Source organism: Pteropus medius, unplaced genomic scaffold (genome assembly GCF_902729225.1).
Source record: "Pteropus medius unplaced genomic scaffold, Ma_sr-lr_union100, whole genome shotgun sequence".
Lineage (NCBI taxonomy): Eukaryota > Metazoa > Chordata > Mammalia > Chiroptera > Pteropodidae > Pteropus > Pteropus medius.
Genome location: NW_024345601.1, coordinates 10,323,129 through 10,346,492, shown reverse-complemented (window position 1 = coordinate 10,346,492; position 23,364 = coordinate 10,323,129). Strand labels below are relative to the sequence as shown.

General features: G+C 36.1%; 1 long non-coding RNA gene across 2 annotated transcripts in view; it reads left to right on the top strand.

The window, feature by feature from the left end:
* Nucleotides 1–8,498, top strand: part of LOC120611904 (uncharacterized) — a 162,553-nt gene extending 154,055 nt beyond the window's left edge. For both annotated transcript variants that reach the window (XR_005655319.1, XR_005655318.1), the window contains 3 exons: nucleotides 2,889–3,019; nucleotides 5,540–5,655; nucleotides 7,098–8,498. This is a non-coding gene — a long non-coding RNA (uncharacterized LOC120611904). The remainder of the gene's footprint in view (nucleotides 1–2,888; nucleotides 3,020–5,539; nucleotides 5,656–7,097) is intronic.
* The last annotated feature ends 14,866 nt before the right edge of the window (nucleotides 8,499–23,364 follow it).

Sequence of the window (23,364 nt, the reverse complement as noted above, 5' to 3'; positions counted from 1 at the left end):
GGAAAGATGTTTGCTCCTGTAGCTAAAATGCTTGTTGTATCTGAAGATCTGGAAATAAGAATGGCTTTGTTATATTATGTTAGATTTTCATGTTCTTATGGGTAAAATGTCCCATAAGACACATAAGAAACCTGATGTAGCCTAACTTTTGTATCTGCCCTTTGTCTCTTCAGGAGATAAATAGGAAAGGACATTTAAGTGGAAAAAATATTTGAAGATGTTATTAAGGTATATGAATGAGTTCATTGGATAAGTTAGGGTTGAGTGGTATCTAAAATTTAACTTTTCTCCCAGAAATTGGCATTTGTGGGGCAAATGAGTTTTTAGGTGCTTTAATTGTCTGAGGAATTAGTTTGCTTAATAATAAAATCTATGAAAAAACATTTTTCCAAGTGGAATGAAGTAGGAAATTAAAAACTTGCACTGATTATTTCAATTGCAGATTAAAAAAATAATAACAGTGATAGCAGTAACAGCAGCAATAGAAGAAGGGTGACCATAATTTTTATTGTATAAACTACTTTTTCCGTTTCTCTATTTGAAAGTCTACTTTTGAAAGTTGAAGCAGGTGCTATTAATGATTAAGGGCAGTGCAGCCAGTCTAAACCAAATAGTAATAGCAGAAGTAGTAATAATAACACATACTTCCATAATCCAAGTGATCCAGCCCATCAGGATAATAAACACACACATATATAAATACACAAACACACACACAGTCCAGCATCCAAAAAGATTTTTAGAAATAATCAAATCTTTTATTTAAATTCCTTGAATACTGTGAAGAACATAAGAACATACCATAAGAACATAACTTCAAATCTCTCTTTACCTTTTAATAAATTTCCTCATATACTATGCCAATGCCTTTTTCCTCAGAGCCTCTTATTTAAAATTTCTGATCCTGTCTTGGCCTTCATCCAAACCTGCACCCCTCTGCTTTACTCTAATTTGGCAAGGCTGGACACTTCAGGGAGGACCACAAGAGAGGAAGCGACTGACCTGGCAAAACATAATCCTCTTTAGTAGGCAGAGAGTAGGCAAACTATTAATTTTTGCCTGTTATTAGTCTTGGAACTGTACCAATAACTTATATTAATAAATAAATCTCTATATGCCTGGTGCTATGATAAAATTAGAAATCTCATCTAAATCTCAACTTTGAGGTAGTTGATCTTGGCATTCCCATTTTGTAGAGGAGAAAACTGAAGTTTACCAAGGGTAGATAAGGTGCTCAAGTGGCAGAGCCAAGACCTAAACTGGGTAGAGAATTGATGTTCCTAGCCAGCAAATGCAAGGCAGACTTTGAACTGTAATCATTGAGATTACTTACAAGTAATAAAAACCCTCATGACTTTTAGTTAAAAAAGAAAGAAAGAAAGAAAAAATCTTGCTATAACCAAACATGTCCAGTTTAAAAACACATGGTAGTGTTATTTCCCTCTTTGAAAATCACATGGGGTATCTAGAGCTCCCTGATAAATGAGCCCAATATGAAAATAAATGCATGTGAACACAGGTTATTCAGAACATTTACACATAAGTGAGCAGAACACACAATGAGAATGGGCTATTTTTCATCCAGTTGGAAGGGGCTGTCATTGACTAAGTTTAGTTGCTATTGCCAGAAAGACATCAACCATTTTTAATGCTCAGACTAATTTTTTATGACTGCCTGAAGGATATCAGATGAGCCGTCTGTTGTAAATCAATAATAATTTGCTTTAGATTAATGAGGAACTAAAACAGTTTCTAATAAATCTCTAAATGCTTAGCATATTTTGAAAACCAATCATTTTATGAGAATTAGATTTCTTCTCTGTCCTTAAGAAAGAGCTGGGGTTGGGGGAGGAAGAAACTGTAGCCAAACATTTTGGAAACAGAGAAATGTAAAAACAGTGAATGAGTGTATGTGCATTCCAGGACTTGGTTTCGTAATCTCAGCTGTTCAGAGGCATGCTTTGTGGTTCAAAGAGCTGCAACTTACAGCAAATAAGATGCCACAATGCCCTCCATGCAGGTTCCTTGGCAAAATCCATTGGCCACCTAACGGCTGGTCAGTCTTCAGTATCAACTAAGTAACTGAAATATATTGGAAATATCTGGATTCTAGCCCAAATCGTGGTCTCTGCATCCTGGCAATGCTCTGCAATGATTTGGTAACTGGAGCATGTCTTGGAATGTGGATGGATGGATCTTGTTTTCCGTCTAGTCTTTTTTTTTTGGTATTTAGAATGTATCATGGGGAAATAAAAATGTAGGGTCAACTTATCTATTAATTTGATACTTTTACAAGTCTATTTTCCTGAGGGGTTTCTTATGAAATTGGAAGAGGTAAAGAAATCCATTGGGGAGGTGAGAAGCAGAGAAATGTGTTTTCTCTCAATGTATCTGTGATGCCAAAATCTTAAGAGCAATCTAGTGATTGGTAAACTGCTAAATTTGCTTTTCAACAAAGGCTAGCAAACGATTACTTGTAGACTCCCTGGCCCCTGATCTCAGACTAATTTGGGGGAAGGAATGGAAATAGTGCAGAATATTGCGGTGAGACAATAGTATATTCTGAACCAGGTTTCCTGTCTTTAACAGAGATTTTTCTTTAGCAAGCTAAAGTGAACTTAAGAATTTCAGATTCTGGGTACTCCATTGTGCAAGTAACATTTTTTATTATCTTTTTTTTAACAGTAAGTAAAAAGTGGGTGTGTTCTTTTATTGATCACATTTTGGAATGGAGTGATTTACTAAAGAGCAGAAAGAGCTTACTCTCAGTGATGTAATGCTGTATAAAATCAGCTAAACGTCTGTCGCAAAGATTTGCCCATATCTGTGCTCTTACTTCATCTTTGAGAATATATTTTCCTTACAGCTGGAATATATTTCTCTTACAGTTTGATGTGGTCACGTGTCTGAGCAATGCCCAATGGAATATGAACAAAATCATACATGCTACTTCCAAGCATGGCTCACAAAACCCCCTCGTGGATCATCTCTTTTCCTTTTCTCCATGTGCTGCTGAATGGTAAGGACCCCTAGGACTTAGAGGAGGGTAAAGCTACAATATAGAAGGAGTCTGAGTCCCCAAATGAGTGCATGGAAGATTATCCCACCAGAAAAATCCATTACTAGCCAGTGAGAGGTATGAGAATAAAAATGTCATTGTGTTAAACGAGTCACTGAGATTTAGAGATTGCTTTTCCAACAGCTTGCCTTACTTACTTTGCTGATATTGTGTTGGTTTATGTCATGACTAGGGTAATGGCCTTGTATGATGCGAATGGTCCTGTTTTCTATGTTAGGTTGTCTAAATTCTGGTCCTGGCATCTGCCCGATAGTGGATGCATGATTCTGGGCAGATACTAACCCTTTTCTTTGGCTTCAATTTTTTAGCAGCAAAATGAAGACTTTGGCCCTAAAGGTTTTAAAGTAAGTTAATGAGCTTTCAATTGACAGAAACTCTGACAAATTTAAGCAAAAGAACTTGTCGTAAGGATATAGGTGACTTATAGTATTAAAGATGATGTTAAAGAACCAGGCTCAGAGAGGGCTGTATTGGGGAAGGTCTAGTGAACTAGGCAGCAAGAAGTAGTTAAAAATCTTGTTGTGGGCCCTCTCTAAAATTTATCATAGGTCTTTTCAAACCTTCTTTGTTGGTTAGTTTTGGCTGTATAACAAACTGCTCCAAAAACTTTGTGTCTTAAAACAACATTTGTGCAGCTCATGATTTTGCAGATTGACAGTTTGGTGTATGCTAAACTTTTTTGCAGATCTGTACCAGGCCCAGCTGATCTTAGCCTAGATATGTAAATGGTTACATATCTTCCATTAGTTTTCATGTTGATTGGGAGCTGGTCCATCTAAGATAGTCCAGCTGGGATGGCTTGTTTCTACTCCTGTGGTCTCTCGTTCTTCAGCAGGCCAGCAAGAATTTGTTCGCATGGCAATGATCAAAGGTCCAAGAGTTTTATAGAAATATGAAATGTGCCTTGAGATTCTTGCTCAGAACTTTCAGTGTCACTTCTGCCACTTTCTATTGGTCAAAGCAAGTCATAGAGCTAGTCCAGATTCAAGTGTTGGGGAAAGAGACTCTAGCTGTTGATGAGAGGAGCTGAAAAATTCATATTGCAAAGTGGTATGGATATGGGGCAGTAGTGAAGAACAATTGTAAAATATTTTTTCAATTCACCAAACTTTGCTTTGATCATATGTCTACTCCCTGGGCTGGTCAATTTTACTCCTAAGAGTGAACACAATGTGAGAGAAGTTATTTAGTTCCCAAAAGGAAGAATGAAGAGAAGATGACCTGAGCTTGACAGACCTGATTTTAAAACCCACCATCAGCTAAATAGGTGACCTTGGCAAAACAAAGAACCTCTCAGAAACTGCTTTCTTGTGTGCAAAGTGGGTTTAGTAATATGTATGCGGTTGTTGTAAGAATTAGAGATTATAAAAGTAAGGCATGAGTCCCATGTTTATATATAGTAGTCACCCAGTAACTTCTCTAATTTTTACCTTGAATTGACACAGTGGAATGAAAGGTAGATTTTGCATATTTTAGACAGTTTTCCTTTAGTCTCTTCAGAAAGTAATACAGGAGAACATTTTACAGTATAGCTCAACCTACTGTTGCTTTTACCACAGAATTTAGAAGCATTAGTCATTAAAAAGTTCTCTTATCAGAGAAATTAAAGTTAAAGAAAAGACATGTGTACCTTTATGTTCATTGCAGCATTATTTACAATAGCCAAGGTAGAAAAGTAACCTAAATGTCCATTGATAATCAAATGGGTAAAGAAGATATGGTACACATATACAACAGAATATTACTCAGTCATAGAAAAGAATGAAATCTTGCCATTGCAACAACGTGAATAGATCCTAGAAAAACAAATACCATATGACTTCACTTATCTAAAAAATAGAAACAAACTCATAAATACAAAGAACAAATTGATAGTCGCCAGAAGGAAAGAGGTTTGGGGAGATGGAAGAAAAAGGTGAAAGCGATTAAGAAGTCCAATTCACATTTACTAAATAGTCACAGGGAAGTTAAGAAAACCATAGGATATATAGTCAATAATATTGGGATAACTATGAGTACCACATAAGGAATATAATCAATAATATTGTAATAACTATATATGGTATCAGATGGATCCTATACTTATCAAGGTAATCCCTTCATAAGGCATATTAATGTCTAATCACTGTATTATACACCTGAAACTAATAGGAAACTGTATGTCAACTATAATTAAAAATTTTTAAAAACTCATAGCAACTCAAAACAAAACAAAACAAAACAAAACAAAACAAAACCCAACAATAAAATAAAAAGATCTGTCTTTATTCTTGAAATTAAAGGTTGCTCAAAGGCTATTTTAAGTATTAAGTATTAAGGTGGCCACATTGTATTCTTTAGCTTCATCCTCCCTTATTGGTTGAGTGGTGGGGGTTTGTTTTAGTTTGTTTTGGTTGTTATAACAAAAATACCATAGACTGTATGGCTTGAATAGCAAACATTTATTTCTCACAATTCTAGATGATGAAAAGTCCAAGATCAAGGTGCCTGCAGATTCTATAGACTGAGTGTCTGGTGAGGATCCTCTTCTTGGTTCAAAAACAGCTGTCTTCTTGCTGTGTCATCACGTGGAAGGGGTGAGAGTGCTCTCTGGGGCTTCTTATAAGGGCACGATCCCATTCATGAAGGCACTGTCTTCATGACTTAATCACCTATCAAAGGCCCCATCTTCAAATACCATCCCCTTGAGAATTAGCTTTCAACATAAGAATTTTTGGGGGAAACCTAGCATTCAATCTATAGAGGGGTATCATTCTGATTGGCTGATGCCCATGCTCTGTCATTGTTAAATATCGTGACTATCCCCTTGGTTAAATCTAAGGAATATCCCACAGCCTTAAGGGGTTCCTTTCAGGAAAATACTGTGGCTTTACAGAGCCTAAGGTGCCATTTGTCTCCAAAGTGTTTACCAAATAAGTGTTGAATGAATATTTGAGTGAATGGATAGGTAAACGAATGATCTGATGAAATCTAGTTTCCTAGTACAGTTTAAAAAAAAAATCTTAATTAAATGCAGACTTGTCTAGCTCTAAAAGTTGCTAGAAGATATAGTTTAAGAACAGAATTACAAATGTAAACTACAAAATTGCATGCTTGCTTTACATCTTTTTCTTGAAACCATTTCTCTCTTCAGTCTAAACTAGCTCTTCAAATAAATAACACAGCATTTGCTATTTGGGGTTTAAAATAGGATTTTATTAATTTGTCCTAAAACTAATTGTTTTGAACTTTTTGAATTGTGTATAGAGTATAGCTCCTAGTTTTTTAAGCTACAATTTGGTGAACAGGTGTTTGATGGATTTACTCACCTAGAATCCCAAATTGCAAGTGGACTATACATAGAGAGTAAAATGATGTGACTAAAGTACTGCACGCATGGCCACCAAACCCCATCCTGTCCCTCCTGTCACACTCCACATACTCATGCTTCATGAGTGTTAAAAGTGCATCCATTACTCTTCTCCACTAATTTGTCAGAATAGAAGGCTCTAGTGGATTTTAGCCTGTTTGTGTGTCTTATCCCCTCCACTTGGAATTTGAAGGATGACCAGCTTTGGAAGAGGGCAGCGAATAGTCAGCAAAGCCCCTTCCGAGGCTATAGCGATGAGGTTTCATTTGGACACAGTAGATTCTGTTTGCTAAGCAGATTACATTCAGGGTATCTGAAAGATGAATATGTTGCTTATCTTCATGGTAAAAGCTCCAAAAAATTATAACAATGAAGGAGCACAAAAATTGGGTAATTGCAAGTACTGGTTTGCCATTCATACCTGCTATTCTGTCATCCGTCTAGGTTAGCATCTGTCCCTGATATTTCCTTTAAGTGATGAATTATTAACAATATTTGTATTAAGAGTCTGGGATATAAGGGAAAGACCTTCACATTATACTTTCAGTTCTCCCATTGTCTTGCCTAGCAGTGTGTGATCTCATATGTAGAGTGGACAGCATTTTTATTAAGCAGTCACATCTGAGAGGAATAGAGATGACACATTTTTCTTTTCTAAACTCTTTCTAGGTGCATCAAAATCAACATCTCCCTTTCTAGGGCAGCAGGTATGATGCATTCAGATAGGAGTGGCTACAGTTGGTTAACTTCCTCTGGAGTGTCATTGAGAGATGAATTCAAGACTGCTCCTGCTGGACACTCCGTGTATCCGTCAGTAACGTTGTGGCTCAGGGGGCAGCCTGCATGATACTTGCAAGTCACACTTCAAATAGGAGATTGGTTAAGGTGATTCTATTAACAGTTTGATTGTCTTTTTTCACCAGTTCCTGGAATTTAAGTCAAGATTTTAGGATTCATTCTGGTGAAGGAGAACCACGTTTTGTAAATGAGTTTTCTCAATTTGATTGCGTCTTGTTCAAAACCAGTTGGAAATCTTTAAATCAAATTATTCAATCTTTAAATCAAATTATTCATGTCAAGAAAATTTTGACAATTGAAGCTTTTAGAGACCTGAAATTATTAATAAAATTTGCAGACAGAAAGACATTCAAGTTTATGTCTGTACATTATATGTGTTAAACAATGAGAGTTCAAATGGTGTGTGAGATTTCCGTTTGAGACTATAATTATGCTATGAAAAAAGCCTTGTGAGAAGACTCTATTGATAGAGCTCCTAGTTTTAACTGGATAAAGTTATATTTCATATATTGGAATAAAATAAAATTGAAAAGGTCCATGATTCTGTAGCATCTGAAACATTCAAAGTATTATAAATAAAAATAAGTTCTTTTTAAAAACTTTGCTTGTAAAAATGTTCACCTAAGAAAAGTACTCCAGCGAGAGGCAAAAGTCAGTCTCTGTGAAATTATTTGAGCTGAAATATTTATATATTTTAATAAAAAAGTGGTATCAATGATAGTGGCCTTTGCTCTGAATTGAGTTGTATAACTCTTCCCTCATTCATTTGTCCCTATCCCCCAATGTTACTGTATTTGAAAATAAGACCTATAAGGAGGTAAATAAGGTTAAATGAGGTCATGAGTGTGGTGCCCTGATCCAATAGGATTAGTATTCTTATAAGACCAGGGAGCTCTCTATCTTCCTCTGCCTTATGAGGATACAGGAAAAAGCCAGCTGTCTACAAGCAAGAAAGAAGGCTTTAACCAGAAACTGAATTGCCTGACACTTCGATCTTGGATTTAGCATCCAGAACAGAGAAAAATAAATTTCTGTTGTTCAAGCCACCCAGGCTGTGATATTTTGGTATAGTAGCCTGGACAGACTAAGACAACCTTCATTTAGCAGAGTTTACTGTTAGCTTGCCAGGTAACATAACAAATGCAAAAAAAATTTCTCTTTAAAATAATTTAAAAAATTCACATATGTTAATCATCAGTTTTGAGAACGATCTCAGGCATTTTATAATAACAAGAAAAATTATGAGATCACGTTGAAAAACATTATGGTGTAAGAGGCTGATTAATGTATTTAAATAAATATCAAGAAAAAATGTTTTGCTTGTCTTGTTTTTTAATGTTCAGATAAATATAAATATTATGTTTAAATTTAAAAATATATATGATATATTCTGCATTAATTTTTAAAAATATTTTCCAGAAATAGTGTTGACCAGAACTACTTTATAGTCCACCAATAAATTACAAATCAACATGTTAGTTTTCTTTCTAAATATTTCAAAATATTTTATTTTATTTTATTTTATTTATTTTTAACATATTTTTCACTCTCAAAATTGTCCCAGGTTATATCAAAAATTATATAGTCACCTTTTGCAAGGATAAAATATTCAGCCTGGATAATGCATTTTCCTTGAAGTTTGTAGCTGTTATCCTTTAATTAATTTAAATTAGATTGACAGATGTAAAGTGAGCTCTTTCTACCCTCCTGAGGCAAAGTGTTATGTAATATTCACATCTCTGGACATCTAAGAAGACAATTTTCAGTATACCTTGAAGTAGATGACAACATATAACTGAATTCTAGCCAGTGGAATACAGGCAGGAAGTGATGCTAGCTGTAAAATGTCTTACATGATCTTCTGATATTCTTTTTCCTTTTCTACTGGATGAATGGGAATAAGCTAACAGAAGATTTAGAGGAATTAAAAGATGGTAGAGCCAATTGACAGGTAGACTGAGGTCCCTAAATAACTAGAGGCATATCCTCCCTGTGGACTATCACTTTAGTTATATATAACCATATTTTGTGTTATGCCAGTATAATGTGGGTTCCATGTGTTACAACTGCAAGATTGCGTACCATCATTAATGTTCCATCCAACTATCTCCTAGGAAAATTTACCCCAGAATTAGTTTCTCTGGCTAATTGACTCTCCTATTTGACACAGAATTAGTTTCTCTGGCTAATTGACTCTCCTCCTGTATGTGATATGGTAACACCTTGGTTTGAAAGCTTTCCTAGGACTAAAGTATATGCTCACCATCAAACCAATTGATTATAAAAATAATTTGTATTTTTATGGTGTATAGATAAGTAGATATACATTTGTCCTTTGGGCTAATTTTGGATTATGTCCTTAAAAAATACATTAAATAGCCAAAGTAATGTTAATAATACATACCATATATTGATATGTAAAGCATACAATGATATGTAAAGCATATATTGATATGCAAAACACTGTACTAAGTACATTTATAAGAACAATCTTTTAGCAATTTTCCCCAATTTTTATTATCAAAACTTTCAAACATTAAAAAAAATTTTGAGAAAAATAGTACAATAAACACTGTACATCCATCACCTGAATTCAGTTGTTTCCGTTTTTTCAGGTTTGCTTTTTATAACTTTTTTTCCCTGGCTTTATTGAACTATAATAGACAATTCATTGCTCATATTTACGCTGTACAATTCAATGAGGTTTTTTTTTTTCAATTATAGTTGGCACACAATAATATATCAGTTTCTGTTGTACAGCATAGTGATTAGAGATCTATATAACTCATGAAGCGATCACCCCACTAAATCAGAGATCCGCATAACTTACAAAGTGATCACCCCACCAAATCTAGTAACCCTCTTCTCCCTTCCATATTTATTGCATCATTATTAACCATCTTCCCCATGCTGCACTCTACCTCTCCATGTCTATTCTGCAACTATCTATTTGTAGCTCTTAATCCTTTTGCCTTTTTTTGCCATCCCCCACAACCCCCCTCCCATCTAGTAGCCCTCAAAATACTCTCTGTATCTATGAGTTTATTTCCACTTTTGTTGTTATTTATTTCATTCTTTAGATTCCACATGTACGTGAAATCATGAGATATTATTTTTCTCTATTCAACTCATTTCATTCAGCGCAATACCTTCTAGGTCCATCAAGGCAATATCTTTTTCCACCACCTTCCTTTTAATCTGTGTGTGTCTTTTAATCTGAAATGAGTCTTTTGTAGGCAGCATATGTAGGGGTCTTGTTTTCTCACCCATTCAACCACTCTATATTTTGGTTGAAGTACTTAATTCTTTTCCATTTGAGGTACTTGTTGATAGGAAAGTAGTTATTACCATTCTTTATTTCTGTTTTTGATACATGTTTTTTCTTCTTAAAGAAGTCCCTCCAACATTTCCTTTAATACTTGATAAATTCTTTTAGCTTATTTTTGTCTGGGAAGCTCTTTATCCTTCGACTCTAAATGATAGCTTTGCTGGATGAAGTATTCTTGGTTGTAGATCCTGGATTTTCATTATGTTGAATATTTTGTGCCAAGCACTTCTCTCCTGCATAGTTTCTTTTTAAGAAAATCAGCTGCCAGTCTTATGGGTGCTCCCTTGTAGTTAACTAACTGCTTTTTTCTTACTGATTTTAAGATTCTCTCTTTGTATTTAAACTTTGGCATTTTAATTTTGATGTGTTTTGGTGTGGGCCTCTTTGGATTCCTGGTTTTGGGGACTCTCTGAGCTTCCTGGGATTGTATGTCTGTTTCCTTCACCAGGTTAGGAAAATTTTTCATCCATCATTATTTCTTCAAATAGCTATTCAATGTCTCGTTTTCCTTCTGGAACCCCTACGACACAAATATTTTTATATTTAATTGTGTCCCATAGGTTCCTTAAATTATGATTATAGTCTTGGCTTCTTTTTCTTGCCATTTTAATAGAGTGTCCTTGGTTTCCCTATCCTCTATATTGGTTCAATCCTCTCTGTTTATTCTCTCTAATATACTTTTCATCTCAGTTAATGTGTTCTTCATTTCCGACTGGTTCCCTTATGTAATTTCCATTCCCATTTTTACGTTTTTTTTTATATCTTTGTTAAAGTTCTTACTGAATTCATGTACACTTTCTCTAAGTTCATTGAGCATATTTATAAGCAGTGTTTTGAACTCTGCATCTGTTAGATTGCTTGACTCCATTATTCCTAGATCTCTGTTCTGTTCTCTCATATGATTTCTGCTTCTTTGTCTTCCCTGTTTGGCAGCCTTTCTGTGTCTGTTTTTATGTGCTAAGCAAAGTTCTTAAGTATCCCGTTCTTATTAGTGTGGCTTTGTGAAGTAGGTGTCCAGTGGCACAGTCCTGAGAAGGTTTCAGCTACAGGTCAAATTTAGTCCCAGCCTGTGCCCCTCTGGGGCCACCTGTTAAGATTCAGCAAGCAAACCACAGATGCTATACTTATAGTTGCCTCATTAGGCCATGAAACCAAGGTCAGCTGCCTCCAGTGTGAGTCTTAGGGTTGGCTCAGTAAGAAGCACTGGGCTCACTGAGGTTACGACTGGATGTGGCTTGAGTGGGGCTGCCAGTTGGCGAAGGTGGAGTTTTAAGGAATCCTCTGGGCGGAGCGACCTCTGTTATCTAGTTTGATGACGTCTCAGCTTTGGCAGTGCTGCATCCACATACTGGGAGACGGGAGTGCTCAACAGAGGAACAATGGATATATTTGGCACTTCTGTACAGAGTGAGTCTCACCTCGGCACTCACTCTGACAACTCAGTGTACCCCTGTAAGACCCTGGTGTCCCTGAAGTAGCCAACCTGGTGCTGGTGCTCAGAGTGAGCAGGTCCATTACCTTGAAAGTCTGCTTACATACACAGTCCCTTTAAGAGGCATCTGCAGCTGCCAGCTGCTACTGCCACAGCCTTTGTCCCATGCAGCCACTCTGACCATGCAGCCTGGCATCTTCGCCCCCTCCTACCTTCTACTGTTGCAGGTTGATTAATTATTTCTCTCCCTAGTTGTAGAGCTTCTGTTCCTCTAGATCCCAGGAAACTTTCCTTGCTATTTGCTCCTTGTTTCAGTCATAACTTTGATTTAGTAGCAAGAGTAATGAACAGAGCCTCTATCTTCTACGCCATTTTTTCTCTCTTCTTATAGCAATTTATTAGCCCTATTTACAGATGGTACACTGAAGCTTAAAGAGCTTAGACAACTTGCCCAAGATCACATTTATGGAAGTGGCAAAGTGGAGATTTACAGGTAGATAGATATACTTGAATCCAATACCTGGGCTCTTGATCATTATATTAACCATAGTAAATATACTCAGTGTTAGTCCCTGTACCTCTTAATCTCAATATGATTCATGATTGATTTATGATGCCAATAATTGACATTTCTGCACAGTCACTACCTGTCAGACCCTGTGCTCTGTGCTTTACTTGTGATAATTTAAGTCTTCATTACCACCATATGAGACAGACATTATTACTGTTTGTTATGTGTATGCCTTGTGTATTTAGTAGTTACAGTCAGTACTCAATAAATAGACATCAATCTTTAGCTTATAGAAAACTGTAGCTTAGAAAGACTACATATACCTCATGGAAACATTCTTTCGGCACCTTAAGTCTTTCTGCTTTAGTTTGTGCAGATTGCAAGCCTTCTCTTTAAAGGAAAAAAAACTGGAAGAGAGAGGAAGTATGTAGTGTAGAACCCTGTGACCCTTTATGTTCACTCCGAAATTAAAGAGGGATGAGGAAATAAACATTTTTCTAAGGTGGATGTTTCTATTACATTAAGAAATAGAGGTTCTGCATCCCCCTTCTCAAGACTATCACCACATACACAAACACATACATACACACAAACACACACACACCTTTGCATTGCTTTTGTGAATCTACACAGAACACATTTTCTATGAAAGTAAGGTGGCTCAGTTTGGCTTCATGAGATTGGTCACAGTGAATCTTCACACTGACTCTGAGCTAGTAGGATAAAAGCAGCTGATACAGGATCAAGAGAGTATAGCTACATAGTCTGGCTCTGCCTTCTCTACCACCAAAAATGACAAGGGAAAAAAAAAGCAGAAAAACAAAACCCGGGACAGAAGGTAGGAGGAGACACTGGGGCAGCTCCAGCTTTCAGCAAGCCAGCTCGGTTCCACTTCCTTTTGATTGTCCAGGAAAGCTAAGAAAAGTAAAAACAGGGCTGTGAGTGCATGAACACAGCCCTGTGGAAACGTTATGTTAAACAATCAACTTGTGGGTCAATTGTGAAGGCCGTTAATGTGCGAGACCCCGATAAAGAGATTTGCACGAATGGCTACAAAGCATTTCATATTTAAATATGGATACAAGTTTGTTTTGCACAACAGTATAAATATAACTAAGGTGGAGTGAAGAATGAGATTTGGAAATCAGCCGGTTTGAAGGAAGCCAACACAAACACACCAACGAATGCAGTATTTCGCTCAGTCTTTTGTGCTCATTACTAGTTGTTAGCAGAAGCTCATTAAAATAGAATAGGCCATGAAATGTAGTGGTTGCAATACTGTATACCCTGGTGGCAATAAAGTATACTATTTGTTTGAAAACAGCCTTCTTGTGATGTACATTGCTTTTCCTGGAAGGTGGCTGTCTTGTTTTATTTCATTTCATGGTGGTAAGTGACAAGCTGGAGAAGTGTACGATATTTCAGGTAGGCTTCAGTTTCTTTTTAGTGGCTATCTCCTCATAAGATAAGTCTGAGGATGAAAGTCCCTAGCCTTGAAAGCTTTTCAAAAATAGATTTTTAATATATAGGGATATATTTTAGTCTCCTTAGCAAATTTATTCTGCACGAAAGGGTATTTTGTAATAGACTAAGAAGGCCATATAAAATTAAGTAAAGCTGGATCTGGTGCCTAGAAATATTTGGCAGAAATCCCTGGAAAACCACATTTGAACATTTCTAATATATATTATGAGGCAGAAAAGAATAATTATCTTCTACTGAAGTCTCCAAGTGAGAGAAATGTATTTGTAGAGCTCTTTCAAAGAAAACCATCTGTATTGCAAAATTGTTGTATTTGGGATGATGTCCTCCTTGCTTTGGCTGATGGCTTGTGGCTTGTTTCTCATAGAAGAAAGTCACGACCCAGACATTACTCCAATATCTCGTGAGACTGCTACCTTGAGCAAGGTATTTTTGCCAAGGCCCTTGAAATATTTGGCTAAGAAATTTCCAGAACAAAGACTTTTGAACACTATGGGTGTGATATCATGGAAGGTTTGGTAGCAAAAACTACCTTGAGTGACTATCTCTCTACCTTCTTTCTTACTTGAACTCATGATTTGACCTAAATTGTTTCTCTCCCTTTTATTTCTTTCTTCAGTGAGGGTCACCTTCACAGGAGACACTCGTATGTGTCCAGAGCATTGAATTTCTGAAGTCAGCATCTGCTTTAGTTTAGATTCCTTCAGATAGGAATTTTGGCGTAAGCAGATTATTTGGGAGTGGATCCCAGGAAGCACATTGAGGGAGTGGGGAAAGTGAGGGAGGGAAGGGAGGGGAAGAAAGCCAATAAAAGGTTGTAAAAGAACAGAACAACTCCATAGGACTGAATCCCACTGGACACCCTCTGGGTCACTGTGTAATATAACTGAAAATTGTCCCTTGGAGGATGAGGCAGTTCAGGCATCCATCCACCAACTCTGGTCCCTCTTGTGTCAAGATTTGCTCCTGAGTTGTTACCCTCAATCTGAGACTTTCCAGCCTACTTAGGTTGATAGAGCCACATCCAGAGAATGGTCTTGTGCAGAAGAGAGACGGGGAAAATGGTCCATCTATATGGGAAATCTTTTCAGGCTCCCTTGGGGCTAGGCCAAGTGGAGTTTTGTGGCAATCTGGCGCATCAGCTATAGCCACCAACTTGCCAGTTAATACAGGCTTCTTGCAAAAAGAAAAAAAAAGCTCTTAGTTTTGATAAGTGCCCCATTCAAATTTTTCTCCCTTAATGTAAACCATCTTGATCTTTGCAGTAAATGAGTAACTATGGCTTTTAATATCCTTAATTGCTAATAAATGTAACATTGATTGAGAGCCTACCCTGTGTCAAATACATTAACTTATTTAATTCAGTTTTTATCTCATGACATAGACAAAAATTAACTCAAATTGGGTTCTATTCTTAAGGATAAAAGCTAAAATTAATCACAGAAGCTAAAAATATGAAACTTCTAGAAGAAGACATGTGGAAAAATCTTCATGACCTTGGCATGGGCAAAGATTTATTAGATATGACTCAAAAGCACTAATTTTAAAAGGAAAAAAAGACTAAATGTATGTGATCAAATTTAAAACCCCTGCTCTTCAAATGATATTAAGAAAATGTGTAGGCATGTCCTGACTAGGAGAAAGTATTTGCGATAAATATGTCTGATGAATGACTTTTATGTATAATATATAAATAATGCTTCAATTCAATAATGAGAAGACAGATAATCCAATGCGAACATCAGGAAAAGGCTTGTATAGATAAATAGGACTTAAAGGAAAGACCAATATTATGGACTGAATGTTTGTATCCTTCCAAAATTCATATGTTGAAGCTCTAATGCTCAATTTGATGGTATTTGGAAATAGGGCTTTGGGGAGATAATAAAAATTAATGATGTCATGAGGGTGGGGCTCTCATCTGATGACATTAACACCCTTATAAGAAGGTACTAGAGAGTGCCTTCTCCCCTGCCCTCTGCTGTGAGGACACAGCAAGAAGATGGCTGTCTCTAAGCCAGGCAGAATGCCCAACCATGCTAATACCCTAATCTCAGACTTCCAGCTTCCAGAACTGTGAGAAAATACATTTCTGTTGTTTAAGCCACCCAATCAATTGTTTTGTTATGGAAGCCCAATCTGCCTAATACAGCCACTGAACCCATAAAAAGATGTTTGCCATCATTAGTTCTTAGGGAAATGCAAATTAAAAACACAATGAGGTATCACTACACATCCACCAGAATGATAAAGTTGAAAAGACTGACAATACCAAGTGTTGACAAGGGTATGGAGCAACTAGAGATCTCATATATTGTTGGTGTGAGCGTAAAACTTTAAAACCATTTAAGAAAACAGTTGAATATTTTCTTATAAAGTTAAATGTCTACTCTGTGAACCTTCAGTTTGTCTCCTGGATATTTCCCCAAGAAGAGTAAAAACTTATGTTCACAAAAAGGTTTGTACTTGTTTATGGCAGCATTGTTTGCAATGGTCAAACACTGGAAACAAGCCAAGAGAATGGATAAAGAAATTGTGACACCTTTGTACAAAGAAATGCAATTCAGCAGTGAAAAGGAATGAACTTCTGATACATGCAACATGAATTTAGAGCAAAAGAAGCCAGACCAAAATAATACATACTGTAGATTCCATTTGATTGAATTTCTAGAATAATCTACAGTGATAGAAATCAGATCAGTGTTTGCCCGGGGCCAAAAGTGGCCTGACTGCAAAGGGGCATGAGGGAATTTTCCAGGATGATGGCAATGTTTTATAGCTTGGTTGGGGTGGGTTGTTACACAGGTATACACATTAATCCAAATTCACTGAACTCTGGACTTAAAATGTCTCCATTTAATTGCATATAAATTACACTTCATTTAATAAGGTTGATTCAACAAAACCAACAATGAAAGACTGAATCACAGGTGTTTGTTATATTGTCCCTGTATTTTTCTATATTTTTATTTTAATTTTTCTCCAATTATAGTTGACATTAAATATATTAGTTTCAGGTATACAGCATAGTGGTTAGACATTTATATTATTTATGAAATTATTCCTTCTGATTAGTCTAGTACCCATCTAGCACTATATGGTTATCACAGTATTATCGACTATATTTTCTATGCTGTACTTTACATTCCCCAGACTATTTTGTAACTGCCAATTTATACTTCTTAATCCCTTCACGTTTTTCACTCTGCCCTCTCTATCCCCTACCCATCTGGCAACCATCAGTTTGTTCTTTATATCTTTGAGTCTATTTCAGTTTTGTTTGTTCATTTATTTTGATTTTTAGATTCCACAAATAAGTGAAACAATATGGTATTTATCTTTCTCTGTCTGGCTTATTTCACTTAGCATAACATCCTCTAGATTCAGCTATGTTTTTGCAAATATGTTGTTTTTTTATGGCCAAGTAATATTCTATTGCATACATGCACTACTTCTTCTTTATCCAGTTGCCATTTGGTGGACATTTAGGTGGTTTTCGTTCTTGGCTATTATAAATGATGCTGCAATGAACATAGAAATGTATATATCTTTTTGAATTAGTGTTTTTGATTTTTTTGGATAATTATTCAGAAGTAGATTTGCTTGGTCATAAAATAGTTCTATTTTTAATTTTTGAGAAATTTCCGTATTGGAAATTTGCACCAATTTGCAATCCCGCCAATAGTACATGAGTGTTTGCTCTTCTCCACATTCTCATCAACACTTATTGTTTGTTCTTTTATTGATGATCGCTATTCTGACAAGTGTAAAGTGATATTTCATTGTGATTTTAATTTGTATTTCTTTGATGATTAGTGATATTGAGCATCTTTTCACATGTCTATTGGCCATCTGTATGTCTTCTTTGGAGAAATGTCAGTTTAGGTCCTCTGCCCATTTTTTAGTGGATTGTTTATTTATTTGTTGTTAAGTTGTGTGAGTTCTTTATAAATTTTGGATATTAACCCTTTATTGGATGTACCGTTGGCAAATATCTTCTCCCATTTGGCAAATTGTCTTTTTGTTTTATTGATGGTTTCCTTTGCTGTGTAAAAACATTTTAGTCTTATGAAGTACCATTTGTTTATTTTGTTTCCTTTGACCAAGGAGATATATTCAGAAAAAAAAAATATTACTAATGGCAATGTCAGAGAGTTTACTGCCTACGTTTTTTTCTAGGAGTTTTATGGTTTCAGGTCTTACATTTAAGTCTTTAATCAACTTTGAGTTTATTCTTGCATATGGTGTAAGAAAATGGTTTAGTTTCTTTTTTCTTTTGTATGTATCTGTCAGTTTTCCCAACACCATTTATTGAGGAGACTCATTATCCAATTGTATGTTCTTGCCTTCTTTGTCATAGATTAATTGACCATATAGGTATGGGTTTATTTCTGCTCTCTATTCTGTTCCATTGATCTACGTGTCTATTTTTGTGCCAGCACCATGCTGTTTTGATTACTGTAGCCTTGTAGTATAGCTTGATATCAGGAAGTGTGATATCTCCAAATTTGTTCTTTCTCTAGATTGTTGTGGCTATTCAGGGTCTTTTGTGGTTCCATATAAATTTTAGGATTATTTGTTCTAGTTCTGTGAAAAATGCTATTGGTATTTTGATAAGGATTGCATTGAATCTTTACATTGCTTTGGATAGTATAGACATTTAAAAAATGTTAATTCTTCCTATCAGTGAGCCTGGTATATGCTTTCATTTATTTGTATCTTCAATTTCTGTCTTCAATGTCTTATAATTTTCTGAGTACAGGTCTTTTACCTCTTAGGTTAAATTTATTTCTTTCTTTATATTTGATGCAATTATAAACGGGATTGTTTTCTTAATTTCTATTTCTGATAGTTTGTTATTGGTGTATAAAAATGCAAATGATTTCTGAATATTAATTTTGTATCCTGCTACTTTACTGAATTCATTTATTAGTTCTAATAGTTTTTGATTGAATCTTTAGGGTACTCTATACATAGTATCATGTCATCTACAAATAATGAGTTTTACTTCTTCCTTTCCAATTTGGATGCCTTCTATTTCTTTTTCTTGTCTGATTGCTGTAGTGGACTTCTAATATTATGTTGAATAACAATGGTGAATGCGAACATTCTTTTTTTGTTCCTGATCTTAAGGAAAATGCTTTTAGCTTTTCCTGTTGAAAATGATGCTGCCTGTGGGTTTGCCATATGTGGTCTTTATTATGTTGAGTTATGTTTTCTCTATTTTCACTTTGCTGAGTTTTTATCATAAATGGATGCTGGATTTTTTCATATGCATTTTTTGCATCTATTAATAGGATCATATGACTTTTAGCTTTCGTTTTGTTTATATTGTGTATTATGTTCATTGATTTGCAGATATTCAACAACACTTGCATCCCAGGAATAAATCTCTCTTGATCATGATGTGCGATCTTTTTAATGTATTGCTAAATTAGATTTGCTAATATTTTCTTGAGGATTTTTGTGTCTCTGTTGATCAGGAATATCGGCCTATAATTTTCTCTTTTTTTTTGTAATATCTTTGGTTTAAGAATCAGGGTAATGCTGACCTTGTAAAATGAGCTTGGGATCCTTTCGTCTTCTTGAATTTTTTTTGGAATAGTTTGAGAAGGACAGATGTTAATTCTTTGAATGTGTGGTAAAATTCATCTGTGAAGCCATCTGCTTCAGGATTTTTGTTTGTTGGAGTCTTTTGATTACTGATTCAATTTTGTTAGTAGTAATTGGTCTGTTCAGATTTTCTGTTTTGTCTTAGTTCACTCTTAGAAGATTGTATGTTTCTAGGAATGTATCCATTTCTTCCAGATTGTCTAATTTCTTCGCATATAATTATGTAGTATTTTCTTACAATTCTTTGAATTTCTGTGGTGTCAGCTGTCACTTCTCTTTTTTTCCTTAATTTATTTAATTAGGTCCTCTTTCTTTTTATATTGATGCATCCAGTTAAAGGTTTATCAATTTTGTTTATCTTTTCAAAGAACCAGCCCTAAGTTTTATTGTGGTTTTACACTCTATTTTGTTTATTTCAGTTCTGATCATTATTTCCTTCTTTCTAGTCACTTTGGGTCTTGTTTATTGTTTCTTTTCTAGTTACTTTAGGAATAGGGTTAGACTGTTTATTTAAGATTTTTCTTGTTTCTTGAGGTAAGCCTCTATTGCTATGAATTTCCCTCTTAAGACTGCTTTCTCTGTGTCCCATAGATTTTGGGTCATTGTGTTTTCATTTTAATTTGTCTCCAGATATCTTTTGTTTATTTCTTGATCTCATTGTTAACTCATTCGTTGTTTAGTAGCCTGTTATGTAGCCTCCACGTGTTTGTGTATTTTTCAGTTATTTTCTTATAATTGATTTCTAGTTTCATACCATTGTTGTTGGAGAAAATGCTTGATATAATTTCAATCTTTTTAAATTTATTGAGACATTTTTGAGGCCTAACATGTGGTTTATCTTGGAAAATGTTTCACGTGCATTTCAAAAGAATGTATATTCTGCTACTTTGGGTTGAAATGCTCTAAAAATATTAATTAAATCCATCTGGTCTAATGTGTCATTTAAGGCCACTGTTTTCTTTTGATTTTCTATCTGGAAGATCTATCAATTGTTGTCAATGGGGTGTTAAAATTCCTTTCTGTGATTGTATTACTCTTGATACTTTGTTTTATATCTGTCACTATTTGCTTAATATATTTAGATGCTCCTATGATGGGTGCATAAATGTTTACAAGGGTTATAGCTTCTTGTTGAATTGATTCTTTTATCTTATGAAATGTCCTTCTTTGTCTCTCATTATAGCCTTCATTTTAAGGTGTATTTTGCCTGATATAAGTATTGCTACTTCAGTTTTTTTTTCATTTCTGTTTGCATAAAATATCTTTTTCCATCACTTTACTTTCTGTCTGTGTGTGTCATTTCATCTAAAGTAGGTTTCTTGTAGGCAGCATATTATGGGTCTTATTTCCTTATCCATTCAGCTACCTTATATCTTTTGATTGGAGCTTTTAATCTATTTACATTAAAGTGATTTTTGATAAGTACATAGTTATTGCCATTTTATTATTTGTATATGGTTTTTTCCCCCTTTCTTATTTTTTATAGAAGCCCCCTTAACATTTCTGGTAATTCTGGCTCATTGGTGATGAATTCCTTTAGCTCTTTTCTGTCTGGGAATCTCTTTATGTCACCTTCCATTTAATTTTTAGCTTTGCTGGGTAAAATAGTCTTAGCTGTAGGTTGTTTTTCATCACTTTGAATATTTCATGTCAATACCTTCTGGCTTGCCAAATTTCTGTTGAAAAATCAGCTGACATTTTCATTTCATAGCTGCCTTTCTCTTATTGTTTTTAAAATTCTCTCTTTGTCTTTAACATTTGGCCTTTTAATGATGATGTATGTTGGTGTAGATCTGTTTGGATTCCTCTTGTTTGGGATTCATTGTGCTTCCTGGACTTGTATTTCTATTTCCTTTGCCAGGTTAAGGAAGTTTTCTTTCATTATTTCTTCAAGTAGGTTCTCAATCCCTTGTTCTCTCTTCCCCTTCTGGTACCCCTATGATATTGGTATGCTTGATGTTGTCCTCAGTCCCTTAAACTACCCTCATTTAAAAAAAATTTTTTTTTCTTTTGCTGTTCCAATTGGGTGTTTTCTGCTACTTTGTTTTCCAAGTCTCTGATTTGATCTTCTGCTTTATCTAATCTACTATCGATTTCTTCTAGTGTATTTTTCATTTCGGTTATTGTATTCTTCATTTTTGGCTTATTCATTTTTATGGTTTCTATTTCCTTTTTTATGTTTACTATCTCTGTTAAAGTTTTTACTGATATCATCTGTTGTCCCCTTAAGTTTATTGAGCATCCTTATAACCATTGTTTTGAACTGTTTCTGGTAGGTTGCTTGCTTCCATTTAATTTAGATTTTTTCTGGAGATTTCTCTTGTTGTTTCATTTGTGGCATGTTTCTTTCTTTCTTTTTTTCCATTTTCATTGCTTCTCTGTGTTTTCTTTTTTTAATGTATTAGGTATATCTGCTACATTTACCAGTCTTGGTTGGGTGCCCTTACGTTGTAGGTGTCCTGTGAGACCCAGTAGTGCAGTCTCCCTGATCACCTGAACTGGGTGCTTCAGGACTATCTCTTGTGTGGGTTTTGTGTGCTTTTTTGTTGTAGTTGAGTCTTGATTGCCATTGGAATGTCAGAGGGTAGAGTTGACCCTCAGGGTGACTGGTTATGAGGATTGACCATGACCACAGTGTAGGGCTGTAGGGCTTACCCCACAGAGTGGAATTCTCCCTGGCAAGGCACTGGTGCCTGCCGAGACCATCCTCTGGGTGTGACGCTTATGGGTTAATCAGGTGGTGCTCTGTTGTGGTCTGAAGCCAGCCTCCAGGTGTTTCTTTTTCTGGGGCCTCTTGGGAAGGGTTCTTGTGCTGGCCGAGATTAGCTGCTGCCTTTGATCAGCCTGAGGCCACTTGGTAGGAGATGCAAAGCAATCTGTAGTTGGTAGCAGACTGTGTTGGACCTGGAGGCGTGTGGGAAAAGGCATGCTGTGAACCAAGACTAGCTGTTACCAGGCCTGGGGCCACTCATCAAAAGGCACAGGGCACCACAAGGCCTGCCACCACCTGCCAGCTGCCTATAAGGCACAGCCACAGAAAAAGCATCAGGCAGTATGTGGGTTACACAAAGTAGGGTCTCAGAGTCGTGCAAGTGGTGTTCACTAGGTTAATGCAGACAAGCCTGGGCATACTCAGCAAATGGCACAGGGCCTGGGGCCTGCAGACCTTTGAGAATTTTTAAGAAACACTGCAGTGTAGGCCAAGCCTGGCTGTCTGCCACTGAAGAAGCCTCCAGTGATGCTCGAGTTGAGTGCGGCAAGGTACCTGCTGTCATCAGGATGGATCAAGCAGAGTTCACCAGGTTAATGCAGACTCAGATTTGGCCATGTGAGGTGGGGGCTCAATACAGGAAAGATAAAGTTCGGCAGCTGGTTATGTGAAAGGAGGGCTGAACACAGGGACAATGGTAGCTATGCCTCCAGCCCTTACACTGAAGCCACATAAATCAGTTTCTCCTAGTAAGATTCTGATGCCACTCCCAAGCTGCTGTCCCTTCATCAGAGGTCAAGGTGCATGCCTGTGGGCATGTGAGTCTGTGTGCAGGCGCTTTAAGAGGATGCCTAGAGTTTCAGCAATCTTCTATCTCTCCTGGATGGATGGAATCCCCACTGATATTTATAGTTGGATATTGTGGGCCCCCGGCTGGGAAGCCCAATGTGGAACTGGGACCCCTCACTCCTTAGAGGGTACCTCTTCAGCTCCTGATTTCCAACTGCCACATGTGGATGTGAGGCCAGATGGTTTTGCATCTGTGTCCCTCCTACCAGTGTC